The following is a 19,905-nucleotide window of genomic DNA, read 5'->3' as shown; positions in this document are numbered from 1 at the left end:
GATAATCTTTGCAGTTGTATTCATCAGGGATATTTGTCTGTAGTTTTCTTTTTCTGTTGTGTCTCTAGCTGGCTTTGATATTAAAGTGATATTGGTTTCAGAGAAAGAGTTTGGAAAGATTGCCTAAAGTTTCATTGTTTGGAATAGCTTGTGTAGAATTTGGGTAAGTTCTTTTTGAAATAATAGGGAGCATTCTGTGGTAATTCTATATGCTCAAGTGTTTTTTTGGTTGGAAGGGCTTTAATTACTTATTCAATGTCAATCTTGTTGTGTATATTTACATTATTGCTTCTTGATTCACTTTGGTAGATCACATGTATACAAATATCTATCCATCTCTTGAAAGCCTTCTGATTTATTGGCATATAGTTGTTTGTAATACTTGTTCATAATTCCATACATGTCCAAGGAATCTGTTTTTACATTTCCTTTTTTTTGTCTGTGATTCTATTGATTGTATCATCTCCCTCCTCTTTTTTTATTATTTGGGCTAGTTGGGTATCTATTTTGTTGACATTTTCAAAGAACCAGCTCTTTGATACATTGATCTTACACATTGTTTTTTGATCTCTATTTTGCATTATTGCCGGTTTTTTTTTTTTTTGGTTATTTCCTTTTTCCTGATAATCTTGGGATTGCTTTGCTGTTGCTTTTCTAGCTCCTTCAAATGTATGGTACGCTCATTTACTTGGTGCTTTTCTAATTTATTAGCATAAGCATTGGTTGAGATGAACTTTTCGGTGAACATTGCCTTGATCACGTTCCACAAGTTTTGATATGTTGTGTTGATGCCTTCAGTTGTTTCAAGCATTTTTAAATTTCCCCTCTGTTATGCCCTTTTTTTTTTTAAAATATAAAAGCATCTTATTCAGTCTCTAGATATTCACATGTCTTCTGTGGTATTTGGACTTTTTGTATTCAAGCTTTATAGCATGATGGTTTGAAAAGATGCGTGCTGTAATTTCAGTTCTTTTGGATGTTGTTGTTCTTTTTTTTTTAAACTTGCTGAAGCTTGTTCTGTGGCATTTAATATGGTCAATCCTGAAAATGTTCCATGTTCTGAGAGAAAACAAAGTGTATTCTGTTTGTAATGAAAGGTTTTGTAGATATTAATTAAGCCCATTAGCTCTAGTGTTGAGTGAGTTCTAGTTTTTCTTGCTGAGTTTCAGTCTCATTAATCTGTCAACTGCTGTAATTTGGACATCTACTTGCCCTATTATTGTTGTAATGGAGTCTATTTCTCCCTTAAAATTCATTGGTATTTGTTTCTTTAGGTGCCATGGCATTTGGTGCATATACATTTATTACGGTGATCACTTCTTGCTGAATAGAACCTCTGATCATTATGTAGATGTTTGTCTCATTTAATCTCTTAAAGATCAATGTCTATATTATTTCATATAAGAGTGGAAAAGCTACCTCTTTTTTCAGTTACATCATGATTGAATAACATTTTACATCTTTTCCTTTTCAGATTCCAATGATCATTTTTTAAGTAATTATTTCATTTTAGGGGAAATTCAGATAAACAGAAAGGAGGCTAAATAGAGAGGAAGGTTTTGTGTCCATTGATACACTCCCCTAACAGCTGCAATAGGTAGAGCTGCTCTGATCTAAAGCCAAGAGTCAGGAGCTCTTTTTGGGTTTGTCATGTGTATGCAAGATCCCAAGATGTTGGCCATCCTCTATTGATTTCTCAGGCCATAAGCAGGAAGCTGTATGCGCAGTGCAGCTGCTGGGATTGGAACCAGCTCTCCTATGGAAACCTGACATGTGCAAGGAGAGGACATCCACCGCTAGGCTAATGCACCAGCCCCAGTTTTTGCCAATCTTTGTTGGTGAAATGTGTCTCTTATAGGCAAGAGATAGATGGGTTTGTAAAATCCATTTTATAAATTATGATGTTTGATTGATGAATTTAATGCATTTACATTCAGGATTAATATAGACAGGTTGTATTCCGGTCCTTTCAATTTAGTGTTGGATTGTTCATTGTTTGATTTAGTCTTCTGTTATTTTATTGGAATGTGCTCCATATTTGCTGTTGGCTTTGGTGGGATTATTCCCTTTCTCTGTCAAGAAAAAAAAATATCTTTAAGTATTATTTTCAGAACAACTCTGGAAGAGGTGGATTCTTTGAGCTTTTATTTCTGATAAAGAATTTTATTTCATTTTCAAACACAAAGGAAATTTTGCTGGGTATGTTATTCCTGGCTGATAAGTTATTCCTTTTAGAATGGAGTATCTCACTTCATTCTCTTCTGGCCTGTAGAGTTTCCTGTGAGCAGTCAGCTGTGAGACTGATTGTCATTCTTCTATATGTGATTTGAATTTTGTTCATTTGCACATTGAAGCATCTGTTGCTTATGTTCAACTGACAATAGCGTGATGATGAAGATTGTTTTGTTTAACTCTGTTGGGAGTTCTTTTCCCCCTCATGTATTCTGGTTCCCAATTCCTTCTACTGATTAGGGACATTTTCATTTATTATTTTGTTGAATATATTTTTAAACCCAGATTCTCCTTCTGAACCTTCTGGAACTCCCAGAACTCTTATATTTGGTTTTTTAGTAGTATCACAAAATCATTAAATAATTTTTTTTAGCTTCACCAAGCTCCACTTGCAATGTTTCCTTTAAGATTTATTTAGCTTTATTGTAAAGTCAGAATACATAGAAGAGAAGGATCAGAGAGGAAGATCTTCCATCCAATGATTCACTCCCTAAGTGACTACAATGGCTGGTGCTCAGCTCATCTGAAGTCAGGATCCAGGAAATTCCCCCAGGTCTTCCATTCAGGTGCAGGATCCCAAGGCATTGGGCAGACCTCAACTGCTCTCCCAGGCTGCAAGCAGGGAGCTGGAAGGGAAGTGGAACTGCCAGAATTAGAACCAGTGCCCATATGGGATCCCAGCAGGTTCAAGGCAAGGACTTTAGCAGCTAGGCCACCATACTGGGCCATATTTCCAATTTTTATTGTTTATCCATTATGGCAAGAAATATGTTCAAAATCTGAGCTACTTTCTTCTGCCTCATTCTATTATTGAGATTATTAAGTGAATTTTTAAGTTGCTCAGTTCTTTCCTTCATTTCTAACAATTCTGCTAGATGTCATTCTTGTGTTACTGTTTCTTGTGAGATATATTCCTATATTTCTTATATGTGCTTCTCAAAAAATGCCCCCATTCCTCAATGTATGCATTAATTAATGCTGATTTTGGTAAAGGCTTTTTCTCCTTTTTGGGCAAAAGATTAATAATATTGATTGTGCTGCTGTCTCTTCTTTTGCTGTTAATCATTGCACCTCTGGTTAGCTTATGCTTCTACTTAGGACAGGTTTCTAAGCTATGTCACCCACTGATTGAGTTTGGTACCCATTTCTTCATTTGTAGTCACCTGCGCCACTCCATCCAGTGCATTTCAGGCCTGAACTCTTGTGCTAGGTTTCCACCACAATCTTCATTTGACCAGCTTTTGGCCCACCACTCTCAGCCTATTGTGATCTCTTTCTGTGACTTCACCATTGCTTGTCCAGGCTTTCGGCCCCTTCTGGTTTGAGCAGTCCCCAGGACTAGAGAGTTTCCATGTGTTTTAAATAACTTGGCTCTTCATGGTCCTGATCTTGGTGTATTAGATCTGAGGATCACTCCAACATATTTTCAGTTCAATCTATACGATACCACATCCATATTGTTTTCTATGGGACATGAGCATTTCAAAGAGCTGTGAGTTTGCTGCAAGCTTAGTGCATGCTCAGCTCACTGCTATCCCTCCAGTCCCACAGTCTTTGCTGTACTACATAAAATGGTGCCTAATGTGGTGTAGGTGTAGTTATGGATTTGCTGGCCATTATGTTTGCAGACTGTCTCGAACTGTTTTGCATGGAACCTGTAAAATGCAAGTTGGTACTATTTTTCCTGGGGTTTAATGTAACATATTGACCTGGAAATAAAACCACACCCAGCTTAGCACATGTGCAGCTTGCTGTTGTCCTTCCATTCCATCCATACCTTTGCCTCTCTACATAAAATGGCACCTGATGTGGCAATGGTAGGAGTCTGCCCTGTGAAATCCACCCTGTTCCTATATCATCTTCTTGGGGCCTGCTACTCCATCTCTGCTCCAGTTGAGGTCAAACATATCAGTAGGGTTGGCAGTTCTTTGCGTGAGATCACCTGATCTCTGGGTGAACTCCCCTACCCACCTGGCTGCTGGTGGAGCAATGACAGTTCCATAAGCTCCAACTTATGTAAAACCCCAAATCAGCATCATACTGAATGAGAGAGATTGGGAGCTTTTCTTTATTCACTTAGTAATATTCTGTACTGTATGACCTATGTGCCACTAAAGAAATTAATAAGAAAACAGAAAAAAGTTAATAAAATGACAATAAAAATATGCTCTCTTCAACAAATGTTGTTGGGATAATTGAGTAGTAGCCTGAAGATGAAAGAAACAAAATCCTGACCTAAAAATGACAGGATACTTATAAATAGTAAAATGATGTACTTATGACTACTCATGAAGAACTCTACATGATAATAATAAAGGTGAAATCAATGGGAGATAAGAATCTTGGTGTGGAGGATGGAGCACCTATGGAACTGTATCATAAAAGCATAATAATTAAATCTTACCATTATGATTGTAACTCAGTTTTAATGACATGACTAAATTTTGTAATGTCAAAAAAAACTGTCGGGCCCAGCGTGCTGGCGCAAGTGGTTAAGGTCCTCGCCTTGCACGCCTGGGATCCCATATGGGCGCCGGTTCTATCCTGGCAGCCCTGCTTCCCTTCCAGCTCCCTGCCTGTGGCCCAGGAAAGCAGTCAAGGACGGCCCAAAGCTTTGGGACCCTGCACCCTCGTGGGAGACCCGGAAGAGGCTCCTGGCTTTGGATTGGCATAGCATCGGCCATTGCGCTCACTTGGGGAGTGAATCATCGGACGGAAGATCTTCCTCTCTGTCTCCCCTCTCTGTATATCCGCCTTTCCAATAAAAATAATAATAATAATAAAACTGTCATTAATTAGCATGTGATAGAAACAAGTCTGATATCACAAGTGAAGATTGTGATATCATCAGTAACTGTGGTGTTACAAAACTGGTATCATACTTTCATCATTAATTTTTCAAGTCTGAAACTCACCGTTTTGCCATCATAATCAATTTGGTGCCATAAGTCAAATTATAGTTGAATAATAGACATATGAAGATTCATAATGCCATAAGTGATTTATCTAGTTTCATAAATTTGTAATTATGCCATCAAAATTAATTTGATGTCAACAACCACCATTTTACTGTCATAATGAATGTTGAGTTTACAGATCATTATTCTAACTCTCAAAAAACTCATTATGCTGTAAAACAATGGTACATGATAAACCACATTTCAGATATGAGAAACTTGCTGTTTTTTCCACCATAATCAATGTGATAACAGAAATATACAACTGTGCCTTCAAAATCAATGTTTGGTTTCATAAACCAACACTGAATCTCATATAATCTTTTTGATGTCATACTCAACTTATTTGGGTTAAACCACAGTTCTGACATAAATTTTCTAGGGTAATTTAATAACAGCATGTGATGTAATGAAGCAATGACTGTGCTGTAAAATTTTTGATATAAGTTTTGTAAGATCATAGTCCATTGATTCAGGATAAATCACAATTATTACAATGTAAAGTTGAGCTGTCATAGTTAGTTTTGAAGTTATAGATCAATCATTCTGCCATCAGAAAACATGCTTATATTATGAACTTATCTTAATGGTATCATGATTAATTGTGATGATAAATGTGCTGACTATTCCTTGTGTCAACAAAATCAATTCTGGTGTCATAAACCAGCGATTGTAACCCTAAAAAAATTGTGATATCATAAGCCAACCATTGTACCATCACAATAAATTTTGATGCAAGAAACCAGTGTATTGTAACAAAACATTTTATATCATGCTCATTTCATATGTGGTATGATTCTGATGTCATAAGCCTACCATTAAGGTCTCATTAATCTCATCAATTTCATCATGATTATGTCATAATATGACTTATAAGATTATAAGTCATAAGGTATGATCAATCATTCAATAACAAAACCTTGAACCACAGTTTCAGGTCCTGAAAATGACAGCTCACTTTTGACACAACTCTGAGATCCAGGATAGCACCTAACCAGATGGATTCTGGTGCCTCCTTTTATCACAGATACATATCCCTCTTACATATGCTTTTGATACCAGTGAGAGGATTGCTGTGGTACCAATGCCTTCTATTGCCCACCCCCCCCTTTTGCAAAAAAAAAATGGTTTTATTTATTTTTATTGAACAAGTCAGATTTTATGGATAGCTGGAGAGATCTTCCATTGTAATGGTTCACTCCCAATGTGGGTGAAAAAGCTGGCTCTGAGCTGATCCAAAGTTAAGAGCTAGAAGCTTCTTACACGTCTCCCAGATGTGAGGTTTCCCAAGGCTTTGGGCCATCCTCTGCTGCTTTCCCAGGTAGCAATCTGGAAGAAAAGTGGATCAGCTGGGACCTGAACCAGAATACTTATGGGTTCCCAGCCTGTGCAAGGCAAGGATTTAGCCACTAGGCTTTCATGCCAGCCCTTCTATCCCTTTTTAAAATATTAGTTTTATTTATTTGAAAGGCATACTTAGAGTATGTTCCATCCTCTGACATACTCCACAAAGGCCCACAATGGATTGGAAAGGGCCAAGATGAAGCCAGGTCCAGGAACATCATCTCAGTCTCCAGCGTTGGTGCAGAGACCCAAGCACTTGCGTTGTGTTCTGCTGCTTTCTCGGCTGCATTAACAAAGTTCTCCATCAGAAATGATCCAAGCCAGTGTCCCTATGGAAGCCAACAATGCAAGTGACAGCTTAATTCACTTCACCACAACTCCATCCTCATGACTTCTATTATAGAATGGCTGGTGTTCTCCTACTTGTGTCATGACTTACAACTGTAACCGTCATTCTCCTATTCATGCGTTCCTCATTAGCTCACTTTGTATGCCAATATAACCTAAAATTCCCTACTTTAAATGGTAGTGAAGCTGGATAATCTTCCCCAGTCTTAGCTCTGCCCTCATAAATTTGGTGCCTATCTTGCTGAAAATGCCTGGAGGTACAATATAGAAACGTGTCTGTGTCTTTATCTAAGGAAGTTAAAAAAAAATGAGAGAGATGTTTGTGTACCAATTCATGTTTAATTGATGCATTAGGTAGCAAGTTTCTCTGAGGTGACACTTGTTTATACACCCAGGGAAAAAAACCTCTCCCATTTGGCCATGAAATATTTGTCATGGTAAGCCTAATTTATTATTCCCATCATTTGGTACTTATGGGTAATGACTTAAAATTGTTACTCTGGCTCACTGGAATCATTCATAATATACCAGTAGCTCCTTGGCAAGAAGCGAAAAAAAAAGTCTTTTCTGTCTACATATGATATATCCATGCATGCTATAATAATCATTGTGAAGTCATACCCAAATGGTAAGTAATAAATGACAATTGGTATAAAAATGCACTATTTTGATATCAATAAATTGCAAATTCCTAAATCAATTGTAGCCTCACCTATCATTGTGACATCATCAATATTAGGTCATAAATGATATTATTATGAAAAATTTTTATTTCATAATCCATCAGTTAGTGACAAATCACTGATGTCACAGTCACTTGTGAATTATAAAGAATAATGGAAATATCACAAACAAAATATGATTTGAAGAAAACTGTAGTATCATGAACACAATTGAATTATTAAGCCACCATTCCTATATCATAAACTTACATAATGAAGTTACAATTTATATGCATACAATCCCTTGTGTCTTCAAAAGTGTCCCTTCATGGTATCAGAATTTGTTGAAATAGCATAAAATTAGCATGGTGCCATTATAATCAATTTTATGCAATAAATAACAATTTCAATGTTTTAAAATTTTAGTGAAAGTCTGGCGTCACAGTTGGGTAGTATGAAAATTCGCTGTGACATCATAAAACATCCATTGTGATATTATAGTTTATGGTGAAGCAACAAACCAAATGTGCCATCTCAATCAATTATAAAGTCATAAATCAACAATTGGGATAACATAAAACTACCATTAAGAGATAATACTCAATTGTGATATCATAAATCAACCACTGTGCTGTCATAAACAATTCTGATATTAGGCAAGCACCACATAATGTTGAGTTGTGATGTCATAACTCAGCATTGTGATATAAATGAACTATGCTATTATTAACCACGGTGTTACAAAATTGAGCCGTCAAAATAAACACCACGACTTTCTGTATTGATCCATTTTGATGTTATAACCAACAAGTGTGATGTCATGAACCTACCTTTAAGAGCAAATTATCAGGACTGGTATTGTGTTGTAGCAGGTAAAACCATCAGCTGAATAAACTCCTGGATCCTGTGGTTGGTGTAGACCACCTCTGTCAAATATCTCCATTTGAAAAGTAAATCAAAACATGGAAGATCTCTGTTTTTCCCTCTCAGTCTAACTCTGGCTGACAGGAGAATAAATAATTTTTGAAAGGAGGTATTAATCATTTGTGATATTACCAACAAACCATCAATTGGTATAATCAAATTTCTATGCAATAAGCTACAAGTGTTCTGTCATAAAACATTATGATGTCATAAACAGTTGGCATGTGATCAACCACCACTCTGATATCATAAATACTGCTGTAATGTCACAGCAATGCTACTAGAGTCTCATCAAACTCAATTGTGAACCAATGAAGCAAACACTGTGCCATCGATAACACTTTTGCTGTCAGAAACAGCCATTTTATTGTCATAAAACATTGTGATGTCATAATAAAATTGGTTTGTGATTAGCCACCATTATGATATAAAATAACAACAAAATTGTCATAAATCATTCATGCTGTCACAAAGCTATCATTGTTCTATCATAAAATATGTGAAGTCGTACAATCATTATGACTTCAGAAACCTAACATTCTGCAAGAATAACAAACTGTGATGTCAAAAACAATATTGTGTCTGCCTAATCAATTTTGATGTCTGAAATAGTCATTTATTTTCAGAAAAAGAAACATTGAAAAGTCACAGTCAATTGTGAGACAATACACAGTTCTGGTATCCTGAACGTAACATTATTGTCACAAAAAGCATCATAGCAATGTAGACAATGTTTCAAGACAAACTAACATTCTGATATAATAAATTTGATCCAATGTTGATCTAATCAAGACAATATGAAACAGCAATTGATGTTATAATCAAAATTTTTTGTTAACTGCCATTTCATGAATCATCATTGTCAGGTCATAGTAGATTGTAGTACGAGAAAAAGCATAATCTGCTATAAATTTGTCCTGGTTAAGTCACAAATCAGCTGAAATTTCAACAAAATAGTTTTCCTGATCCACAATTCATTTTATTTTCATAACACCATAGTGCTGTTATAGTCATGTTATATTATTAGCCACTATTATGTAATAAACATTCCGCAATGATCACAGAAACCCTTTTCTGATTTCCCTAAACTTCCCTTGTATAATCATTATCAATGGAATGTCAGAAACCAACCACTATGCTGTCATGTTCAGCTTTGAATACATAAACCATTAATTTTATAAGAATATTTTGATGTCATCATCAATTAGTTATAAGACTACCATTGAGATGTAATACTCAAATATGGAATCATACAATCCATTGTGAATTATGAGATTATTACTTTTGAGTTCATAAACCACAATTGTAGTTAGGAAAATGTGCTGAGACGTTAAGATGGCCGACGGTGGCAGACTGATGTGACCAAGAGTTAGGGAAGTGGAGGACGGGAGTTGACAGAAGTGAGGGCAAGAGGAAGAGAATCCCAAGGAACACGGGGGAAATGCTCGAGGGTCACCAGGACTGAGAAAGACGGCACCCAGCACTGAAACAGACGTGAACCAGTGTGAGCTGCAACCTGAGAGAGTGAAGGACGGCTCCTTGGGCTACGGAGACTCAAACAAAATTCGGTGAGCGAAATTCAGGGAACGAATTTCAGTGAGTCGCTAAGACAGGGAAGTGACCGCCCGTAGCAAGCAAAGAGGGGGATTGAACCCTGGGGAAAAAAACAAGGCAAAGGGTGTCTGAAATGAGGGCTATGCGGCAGATGTGGAGTTAGGCAGTCTGGCTGGAGGAGAGAAAGCCATTGTGCAGAAAGAATCAAAGCCACCAGGTGAACATGGGAATTAGAATCCTGCCACACTGGCCTGCACCAATCCGGAGTCCAAGGAAATTCACAAAAAGGGAAACCTAACACCTACTTCTCATATCACCCACGACTGAGATGCCCACAGGGTCACAGAGTTGCGGGAGTGAACAAGACTGACAAGAACCAAGCTCTGCCAGCAAAAGAGCAGGCACCAGGAAAAAAATAAATAAATAAATAAAGGTCGACAGTAACTCGAATCACCCACAAGGTGGCACTCTGGAAGAGTTTACTTCCAAGCCTAGGCCTCTGCTGCCACCTTGTGGGTACCCTGAGTTATTGCTGACTTTGATTTTTTTTTTTTTTTTTCTTTTCTCAAATACCCCAGCAACACAGCAGAGACAAATACCACAGGCAACAAGACAACACAAAGGCAAGGGGCCATGTCACAGGGAAAGAAATTATTAAGAGCAAGAAGCCAGTGCCACCCTGAAAAGTCACCAAATGGCTGGCGGTCAATTGTGGAGATGACAGATGAAGAAACTGACAAACAATCAGATAGGGAAGTCAGAAAAATAATAATAAAACTCTTCAGAGACAATGAAGAACGATGGAGCTCAAGGAATCCAAAAATGACATCATCACAAAAACAAAACTATTCCAAAATGAGATCCTTAATTTGCAGCACAAAGTTGAAACCTTAACTAACAGAATGAATACAGCAGAAGACAGAATCTCTGAAATGGAAGACAGCCAGAATGAAAACACACAGAACATCAAACACCTGGAGAAAAACTTGAACAAACCCAACAAGACCATAAAGGAAATGGAAGACAACATGAAAAAGTCAAATACCAGAATCATAAGCCTTCTTGAAGGAGTGGAGAGACAGGTGTGGAATAGGTGCTCAATGAAATTATAGAGGAGAACTTCCAAAATACTGGGAACATGAATCCAGCCCGAATTCAGGAAGGACAGAGAACCAATTTGACAAAAAGAGATCCTCACTCAGATATGCTGTGCTGAAGTTCCCCTCCAACGAATACAAGGAAAGAATTATGAAACAATTACGAAGAGAAGACAAGATTACATTTAGAGGAAAACCAGTCACAATCAATGCTGGCTTCTCAGAATAAACCCTCCGAGCAAGGAGAGAATGGAGTAAAATCTTCCAAATCCTGAAAAGACCTGCCAAGCAAGAATAATGTAGCCAGCAAAGAACTTGCCTGTGTTTGAGAATGAAATTAACTACTTCCATAGCAGAGAGAAACTAAAAGATTATGCCAGCATCAAACCAGTTCTAAAAAAAAAAATCTCCTTAGAAATGTTTTAAATCCAGAAATAAAAAAGGGAAAAAAGGAAGGAGGGAAGGAAGGAAGGAAAGGAGGAAAGAAAGCAACAAAGCAAGGAAGAAAGAAAGAAAGAAAGAAAAGAAAGAACAATCCATAATCAAAGATGGCAAATTAGAAGACATCCCCACCAAAGGCCACATAAGAAAAGACAGAGATACCAACACGCGAAAACACACACAAACACACACACACAATACAAGTCAAAATCGCAACCTCTCAAAATTAACTCAAACACATATGGCCTAAAATCATCAATCAAAAGACAGATTAACAGAATGGATTAACAAGCAGGACAAAATTATCTGTTGCTGCAAGAGACACGTCTAACCAAAAAAGATGCTAACACACTGAAAGTGAAGTGATGGAAAGAGATATTTCACGCCAATGTATGAGAAAAATACATTGGTGTACCTGTTCTAATTTCAGATAATATACACTTCAACGTGACAAACATCGAAAGTGACAGAGAAGGACATTTTATATTATTGAAGGGAGCCATCATCAGGAAGTGATTACTATTATAAACATCTACACACAGAACACAAGTGCACCCAGCTACATGAAGCAATTACTGACAGACTTAAGGGGAGACAAAGACAATCATTCTAGGATACCTCAACATACCATTAACACCAAAACAAGATAAACAAAACAGAAACACAACAGAGAACCTACAGAACTCACACAAATAATAGAACAAATGGACTGAGTAGACATTTACAGAACCTTCCATCCTATGAACACAGAATATACATTTTTTACAGGAGTGCATGGCACCTTCTCCAGAATCGACCACATGATAGGACACAAAGCAAGTCTCACTAACTTCAAAAAATTGGAATTATATCATGCACTTTCTTAGACCACGAAGGAGTGAAACTAGAAATCAATAAATCAAAATGTCCCAGGAAGTATGCAAACACTTGCAGGTTGAACAATATGTTGTTTAATAAACAATGGGTCAGAGAAGAAATTAAGAATAAGATAAAAAATTTTATGAAAACTCAAATACAACATTCCAAAACTGTGGGACACTGCCAAAGCAGTGTTACACAGTAAGTTCATAGCAATTAATTTTATGTCAAGTCCCAAGAAAGATACAAATTACAGGAATTGAAAACACACACTTACAGAAATTGGAAAAAAACAGCAGCAAAATGGCACAAATGCAATAGGAACCAGAAAATCATCAAAACAGGGGAAAAGATAAACCACATAGGAATCAAAATAAACAAAAAATACACAAAACATATCACAATGTTGTTTTTTTTTTTTTTTGAGAAGAGAAACAAAATAGACACCCCACACTCTTTATTGACAAGGAAATAAAAAAAAAGAAAAAAACGAGATTTAATAGCATCAAAGATGCAAAAGGCAGCCTAACAACAGACACTGCAAGCAATAAGAAAATAATTAGAAATTACTACACACAACTCTACTCCAACAAATCAGAAGACCACCAGAAAATGGAAAGGTTTTGGACTCCCTCCACGGACCAAAATTTAGCCCAGAGGCAACAGGAGACCTGGACAAGCCTATACCGGGGTTACAGATTGATTCAATGATTAAAGACCTTCCAACAAAGAAAAGCCCAGCCCCAGATGGTTTCACTGTAGATTTCTACAAAACATTCCTAGCAGAGTTAACCCCAATCCTCTACAAACTCTTTGAGGCAATAGAAAAGCAAGCGACCCCTCCAAACTCATTCTGTGGAGCCAACATACCTTAATTCGAAAACCAGATAGAGAACTAACACAGAAGGAAAACTGTAGACCAATATCCCCGATGAACATTGATGCAAAGATTCTCAACAAAATCCTCGCCAATAGAAATCAAAAAAACATCAGACAGATCATTCATCTGGATCAAGTAGGATTAACATTAATAAATCCATAAATGTAATACACCACATCGAAAAATTGAAGAACGAAAATCTTTTAAAAGTGTCAATAGATGCAGAAAAAGCTTTTGACAGAATTTAAACCCATCTCATATTAAAAACTCAAACCAAGGTAGGCATAGAAGGAACAATCCACAACATAATCAAAGCAACATATGAAAACCCAACACCAGCATCACACTGAATGGAGAAATATTGGAACCCTTTCCACTGAGATATGGAATAAGACAAAGGTGTCCACTATCTCCACTGCTACTCAACATAGTACTAGAAGTGCTCAGAAAGGCCATAAGACAAGAAAAAGAAATCAAAGGAATTCAAATGGGAAACGAAGAAGTCAAGCTTTGACTATTCACAGATGACCTGATTCTATACATAGAAGAATCAAGAGACTGCTAGAACTCATACGAGAATTTGGTAGAATGGCAGGGTACAAAATAAATGCACAAAACCCAACAGCCATAGAGTATGCAAACAGCCCTAAGATGGAAAAAGATCTAACCAGCAAGGTACCGTTCAACATAACAGAGAAGAAAATGAAGTGTCTAGGAATAAATTGAACTAAAAGTGTAGAAGACCTCTTTGAAGAAAACTACAAAAAACCATAAAATAGAAATTGAAGAAGACTTCAAAAGATGGATATGCATACCATGTTCCTGGATATATAAAATCAGTATCATCAAAATGTCCATGCTACCAAAAGCAACATATACATTCAACATAATTTCAATCAAATTACCCAAAACAATCTTCATAGAACTGGAAAAAAATGATACAAGGATTCATCTGGAAACACACACGCACACACACAAAAATACCATGAATAGTTACAACCATCCTAACGAACAGGAAGTTAACAGGGGAGACAACAATTCCTGACCTCTGGACATCTTACAGGGTGGTGGTAATTAGTCATCTTGGTACTGGCACAAAGACAGAAAGTATAATCAATGGAGTAAAATAGAAGCAACTGAAGGGAACCCACATAGATACCCCCAAATAATCTTTGGGAAAAAAAAAATGACAGTCCCAGGCAATGGGAAGGTCTCTTCCATAAATGCTGTTGGGACAACGGGTTGGTAGCCTGCATAAACAAGAAGTTAGACCCACATCTTTCACCATACACTAAGATCAAATCTAAATGGATAAAAGACCTAAACCTACATCCAGAAACCTTCAAACTTATTGGAAGAAAATGTTGGAAACACGCTGCACCCCTATGTCCATAGCAGCGCAATCAATAATTGCAAAAACATGGAAGCAACCAAAATGCCCAGCAACAGAAGATTAGATAAGAAAGCTATGGTTCATATACTCCATGGAATAATACTCAGCTATTCAAAAAACTGCATTTATTTGTGGCCAAATAGGCCCAATTTTAAACCAATATGCTAAGGAAAATGCGCCAATTCCAAAAGTTAGATACCATATGTTTGCCTTAATTTAAGATGAAATGATGTCAATCTAAAAAACAGTACCTGTGAATTGTATTATTGCAACCTCAGTCTGTGTCACATGGAATAATATATATGAACCAACAATCAGTGAGAGACACACTGCTTATGATCTACATCAAAGAAGTGAAAAGCATGATATGCTTTTAATATCCTGTGATTCCATAATGGGTCGGGAGAGCAGAGAAATCTTCCACTTTGTCAGAGTGTGTGAGGAAGATGTTAAGTATAACCTATCAAGATTGTAACTGGTAAGTAAAAGGCAACAGACTCAAATCTGTATTAGACACTAGCAAAAACTATAGAGACATGCAGGGGGAATCCAAGAGTGATCCTGAGAGCCTCTTAGCAGGTGTTCATATGCCCGGAGTAGGGTGGGACCCCAGAGTGAAGTGGAGGACATGAGGAGGCTTGTATCCCAATCCTGGAGACTCCCAGATCCTCACTAAGAACTATCAGTATGGGCACCAAGGACTGTATCCCAACAGCCAAGGACACCACAGGGAATTGGTGTGCCCTTGTAGACCATGAACTCTGAGGTCATCCATTCCCTATTGGATCTCCCACATGGAATGGAAGATGACCAGATCCTTCCTCACAGGATCTAATGTCATCAGAACAATAGCCAGAAGCTCTGAGCATTCCTCAGAAACAGAAGAAAAGTCAACTTAACACCGGGAGTAGAAAGAGGAGCTTTCCCTGGTCCTTACTTAGTTCCAACATTTGATCCCCACCCTCTCTTGCAATTACTATCAGGGTCTCTCTGGAGTCCCCAAAGTTAGATCATATAGACCGAGACCAATAAGAAAAGCTTAAAACCAGACAGGAAACAGTCAGCTTGGACTCACATACACCTTACTAAGTAGAACAAAAAGAGATTAGTTATTCCTCACTAAGTTATTCAAGATTTCTCTGCACATTCCTCCTAAAACTTTTCTGCTGCTCAATTGTTAATATATGACATGTTTGAGTTATAAGCCTGTTTGGACTATCCTGAAACTTGCTACGTTCAGTAAAAATCATGCTTGAATACTATAAGCAGCTAAATATAAAAATGCCAATAGACACGAGACAGCTGAATAGTATCCTATAATCATTTTAAGGTGTATTACAGCCAGATGTGTATGAACTAAAATTGGAAAGTCAATGAAGTAGACACAGGATGTGGTGAAGAACTTGTATTCTCTAACATTTTGGTCACTTAACTCCATGTCAATTAACTTCATGATGTTGCAAATTGTTGCTGAAGTTGTATAGTGACTATTGGAGGGAATGATATTCTGCCAGCCCTGCTTTCAGACCAGGGATGGTCTCCCAATGAAACTGCTGAATTTATGTGGACAATAAGATGCTGGACTCTCTATAGTCCATGCCTGCAATGAAGAATCATGACTGGATATGAGCTGAACTACTGTAACAATATGAACAATATGATGGAATTCAATATGGGGGGAGGGCTTTTTGGAGTGGTTGAGGGAATCCCAGAGCCTTTGAAACTGTGTCATAAAAGGAAATTTTAAAAAGAAAAGAAAAGATGGTGATACACTCATCTGATTTGTAATAAACCAGCATACTGGCATTATAATCTCAGAATTCTGATGACACAATCATAAAATTATACAATCAAATATCATGATGCCACATGGAGCCTTCGAAATATATTGTGATGTCATAAATCTGAGAATTCTCTGTCATAGTCCACTTTAATGTTATAACCAACAAGTCTGATATCATGAAACTATCTTTAAGAGCAAATGATCAGGGCTGGTATTGTGGTGTAGCAGATAAAGCAATTACCTGATGAAACTCCTGGCTCCTGGCATTGGTCTGGTCCAGTTCTGGCCAATCTCACCATTCGGGAAGTGAATCAACACATGGAAGATCTCTGCTTTCTCATCTCAGTTTAACTTTGGACTATAGAAGGATAAATGAATATTTTAAAAACGAGCTAGTAATCAGTTGTGATATTACCAACAAACCATTGATTGGTGTAATCAAATTTTTATGTAATAGGCTACCATTTTTTTGTGACAAAACATTTTGATGTAATAAGCAATCAGCATGTGATCGACCACCACTCTGATATCATAAATACTGCTGTGCTGTAGCAGCAGCAGTGGCAGCGGCAGCTGTTGGGGGTGGGGTTTCCAGGAAGATGGTGCTCATTAAAGAATTAGTTTAAAATCTAGAGGTGAAGTCCTGATATGAAAAAACTCTCTGATGCTGATGTTGGAGTCCCTTTCCAGTACTGCGCAACAGGCGAACTGGAGCCTATCAGGTTCGACAGCTTTACTCTGTGGCAGAAGCTAGGGATAATGAGACTGGCGATGGAGAAGGAATTGAAGTGCTAAGAAATGAGCCGTACGAGAAAGATGGTGAAATGGGGCAGTACACTCGCAAAATTTGCCACCTGAAGAGCAAAGTTCCTGCCTTCATGAAGATGATTGCTCCCGAAGGGTCCTTGGCGTTTCACAAAAAAAGTCTGGAATGCCTACCCCTACTACAGAAATATTGTAACGAATGAATATATGGAAGATGATTTCTCCATTAAAATTGAAGCATGGCACAACCCAGACTTGGGAACATTAGAAAATGTACATGGTTTAGAACCAAACACATGGAAGGTAGTGGAAATTGTCCACATAGATATTGCAGATCTAAGTCAAGTTGAACCAGCAGACTACAAAGCTGATGAAGATTGGCTTTATTCCAGTCAGTGAAGACTAAGAGGTCTTTTGGGACCCAACTGGAAAAAGGAACTGGCCAACAAGCCTGACTGTCCCCAGATGTGGGCCTATAAGCTGGTGACCAACACACACACACAAACAAAAAAAGTCTATTAAGTAAGGAGTAAAGTTACAGGCCACTTTTTACTTGTTTTCCTGAAGAGGGAAATCCTTTTAAAAAGAATTTCCAGTTTTAATTGGAGTTTTGTATTTTAAATTTCAAGTGTTTTTGTACACAAAACCTAGCAAAAACGGAGATAATAGTTTGTGATTTACATTAACACTAGACAATTGGCAGGCTCCTGCTAGGCAAACAAATCAAGGAGGGAATTCATTGTCATGGTGCAGAAACATTAGAAGTAGGGCACTTGGGTGAGTCTTGTCCCTGAAACACATGTGTCCTGGAGCTGTGCCTTGGAAACTATGCAAATGCTCCGGGTCCTCACAGGATGGGGTGTGTGGCAGCCCTCTGCAGCTGGGAGGTGTCCTGCTTGGAGAGAGGGACCCTGCCTAGACACACCTCCACCCCTGGGCTGCCACCCTAGCTGCCCCAGATGCTTGCTGGAAGCCACTGCTCACTGCCACTTTTTTCTTTTTGTTTCTTTCTTTTTTTTTTTTTTTTTTAAGGCAGGTAGAACACCTAGGTAAGATTTGTATTAGCTTTCTCTGTCTGCGTTTTGTCTCAGTTCTGTCTAATCCTGTCTATCCTGGAAGCTTCAGTAGAATAATGGCGTTGAAGCCTTCAGGGCAGAGACCTTCCCCTGTAACCTCCCCTGTTCCTGCAACACGCCCTGCCCTGTAGTCAGATCCCTCCCACTCTGTCCTCAGACCTCAGGGTCACTGCCACATCCTGAGACCCTGTTGTCCTCCGCTGGGCAGTCCATCTTCCCCGAGCTGCGTATCCTTGGGACGAGCTCCCGCTGTAAGTTAGGTCCATTACCATCACTCTGGGGATGAGGGGCATGATGGCTCATTTCGCGAAGTAAGGAGTCCAGCCCTCTCCTTGTAGTGAACTTAACTCTCACTGGCATCTGTCGTGTTGGGCACCTGGGCACACACGGAAGCACCAGCCCAGCACCTGAGTTTTAATGGTTTTCTAACAACTGTTGAGATTTGAGGGTATATGTGGTGAACGCAAAATACCTAGTTTACTTGGCAGTCTCTGGTTTAAATTACACTAAAACAAAGCAAATGAAATTTAAACAGAAAATAAATTTGATTACAGAAAAATAAATAAATACTGCTGTTATATCATGGCAAATTTTGATACCATAATACTACTAGAGTCTCATGAAAATTATTCATGAGGCTATGAAGCACACACTGTGCCAGCAGTAACACTTTCTCTCAGAAACAGCCATTTTGTTGTCATAAAACATTGTGATGTGATAATAATTTGGTTTGTGATTAGCCACCATTATGATATAAATAAAAATAGAACTGTCATACTCATTTGTGCTGTCACAAAGCTATTTTTGAGCAATCATAAAAAATGTGAAGATTAACATTACATTAAGTAAATAATGCAGTGAGAATATAGGAAAGCAAGAAAACCCTGTTTTTTCTCAAGAGCATAGACAAGGCTATAAACTATAATTCTTGAAGTATCAATCTTGCTCCTGTATATTGTGGTTTTATATTCTGTGTATTAGTCACCACAGATGAGAGAAAACATGCTTGCTATTTGCTCTTGAATACTGGTGTATTTCATTAAGTATAGTGGTTTCTAGTTGTATCAGTTTGTTGTAAAGGACAGAATTTCATTTTTAATGGCTGAATAATATTCCACAGTGTATCTGTATTACATTTTCTTTGCTCATTAATCCACTGATATGAGGACTTCTTATCTTTAGCACTAGTTTTGTACAGGCTTCACTAACCCTGATTTGCAGTCATTCTAGTAAGTGATCTCACCTTATTGACAAACACAAACTTCTCACAATATTTTATGGGAAAAACATTATGTTAGAAGCATGCTTGCCTCAGGTAAAAGTCCCACCATCAGTCTGGATAGATGTTTGGATTAATGGCATCTAGGTTTGGGAGCCATAAAGACCATGGAGAAACAGCACAATAGGCCTTTGTTATTATAGAGTCATTCACTCAGTATAGATTGCCTACTAATTAAATAACAAAAAACAATCATGAATACGTTGGCTAACAGATGTTGTTACTATCTGCAGGTAATCTCAGACGCATAGATTTATATAATGCTTGGTTTGTAAACATAGAAAAAAAGACATGATGCAATGGATCAGTCAC

At 37.7% G+C, this 19,905-nt stretch overlaps 1 pseudogene; it reads left to right on the top strand.

Moving 5' to 3' along the window:
* LOC121147733 overlaps positions 1–17,760 on the top strand; it is a 44,776-nt pseudogene extending 27,016 nt beyond the window's left edge.
* Positions 17,761–19,905: the final 2,145 nt, after the last annotated feature.

This window comes from Ochotona curzoniae, unplaced genomic scaffold (assembly GCF_017591425.1).
Source record: "Ochotona curzoniae isolate NIBS_2020 unplaced genomic scaffold, NIBS_Ocur_1.0 scaffold_461, whole genome shotgun sequence".
Lineage (NCBI taxonomy): Eukaryota > Metazoa > Chordata > Mammalia > Lagomorpha > Ochotonidae > Ochotona > Ochotona curzoniae.
Note: the sequence above shows the minus strand (reverse complement) of the source record. Positions and strands in the feature narration are given on the sequence as shown.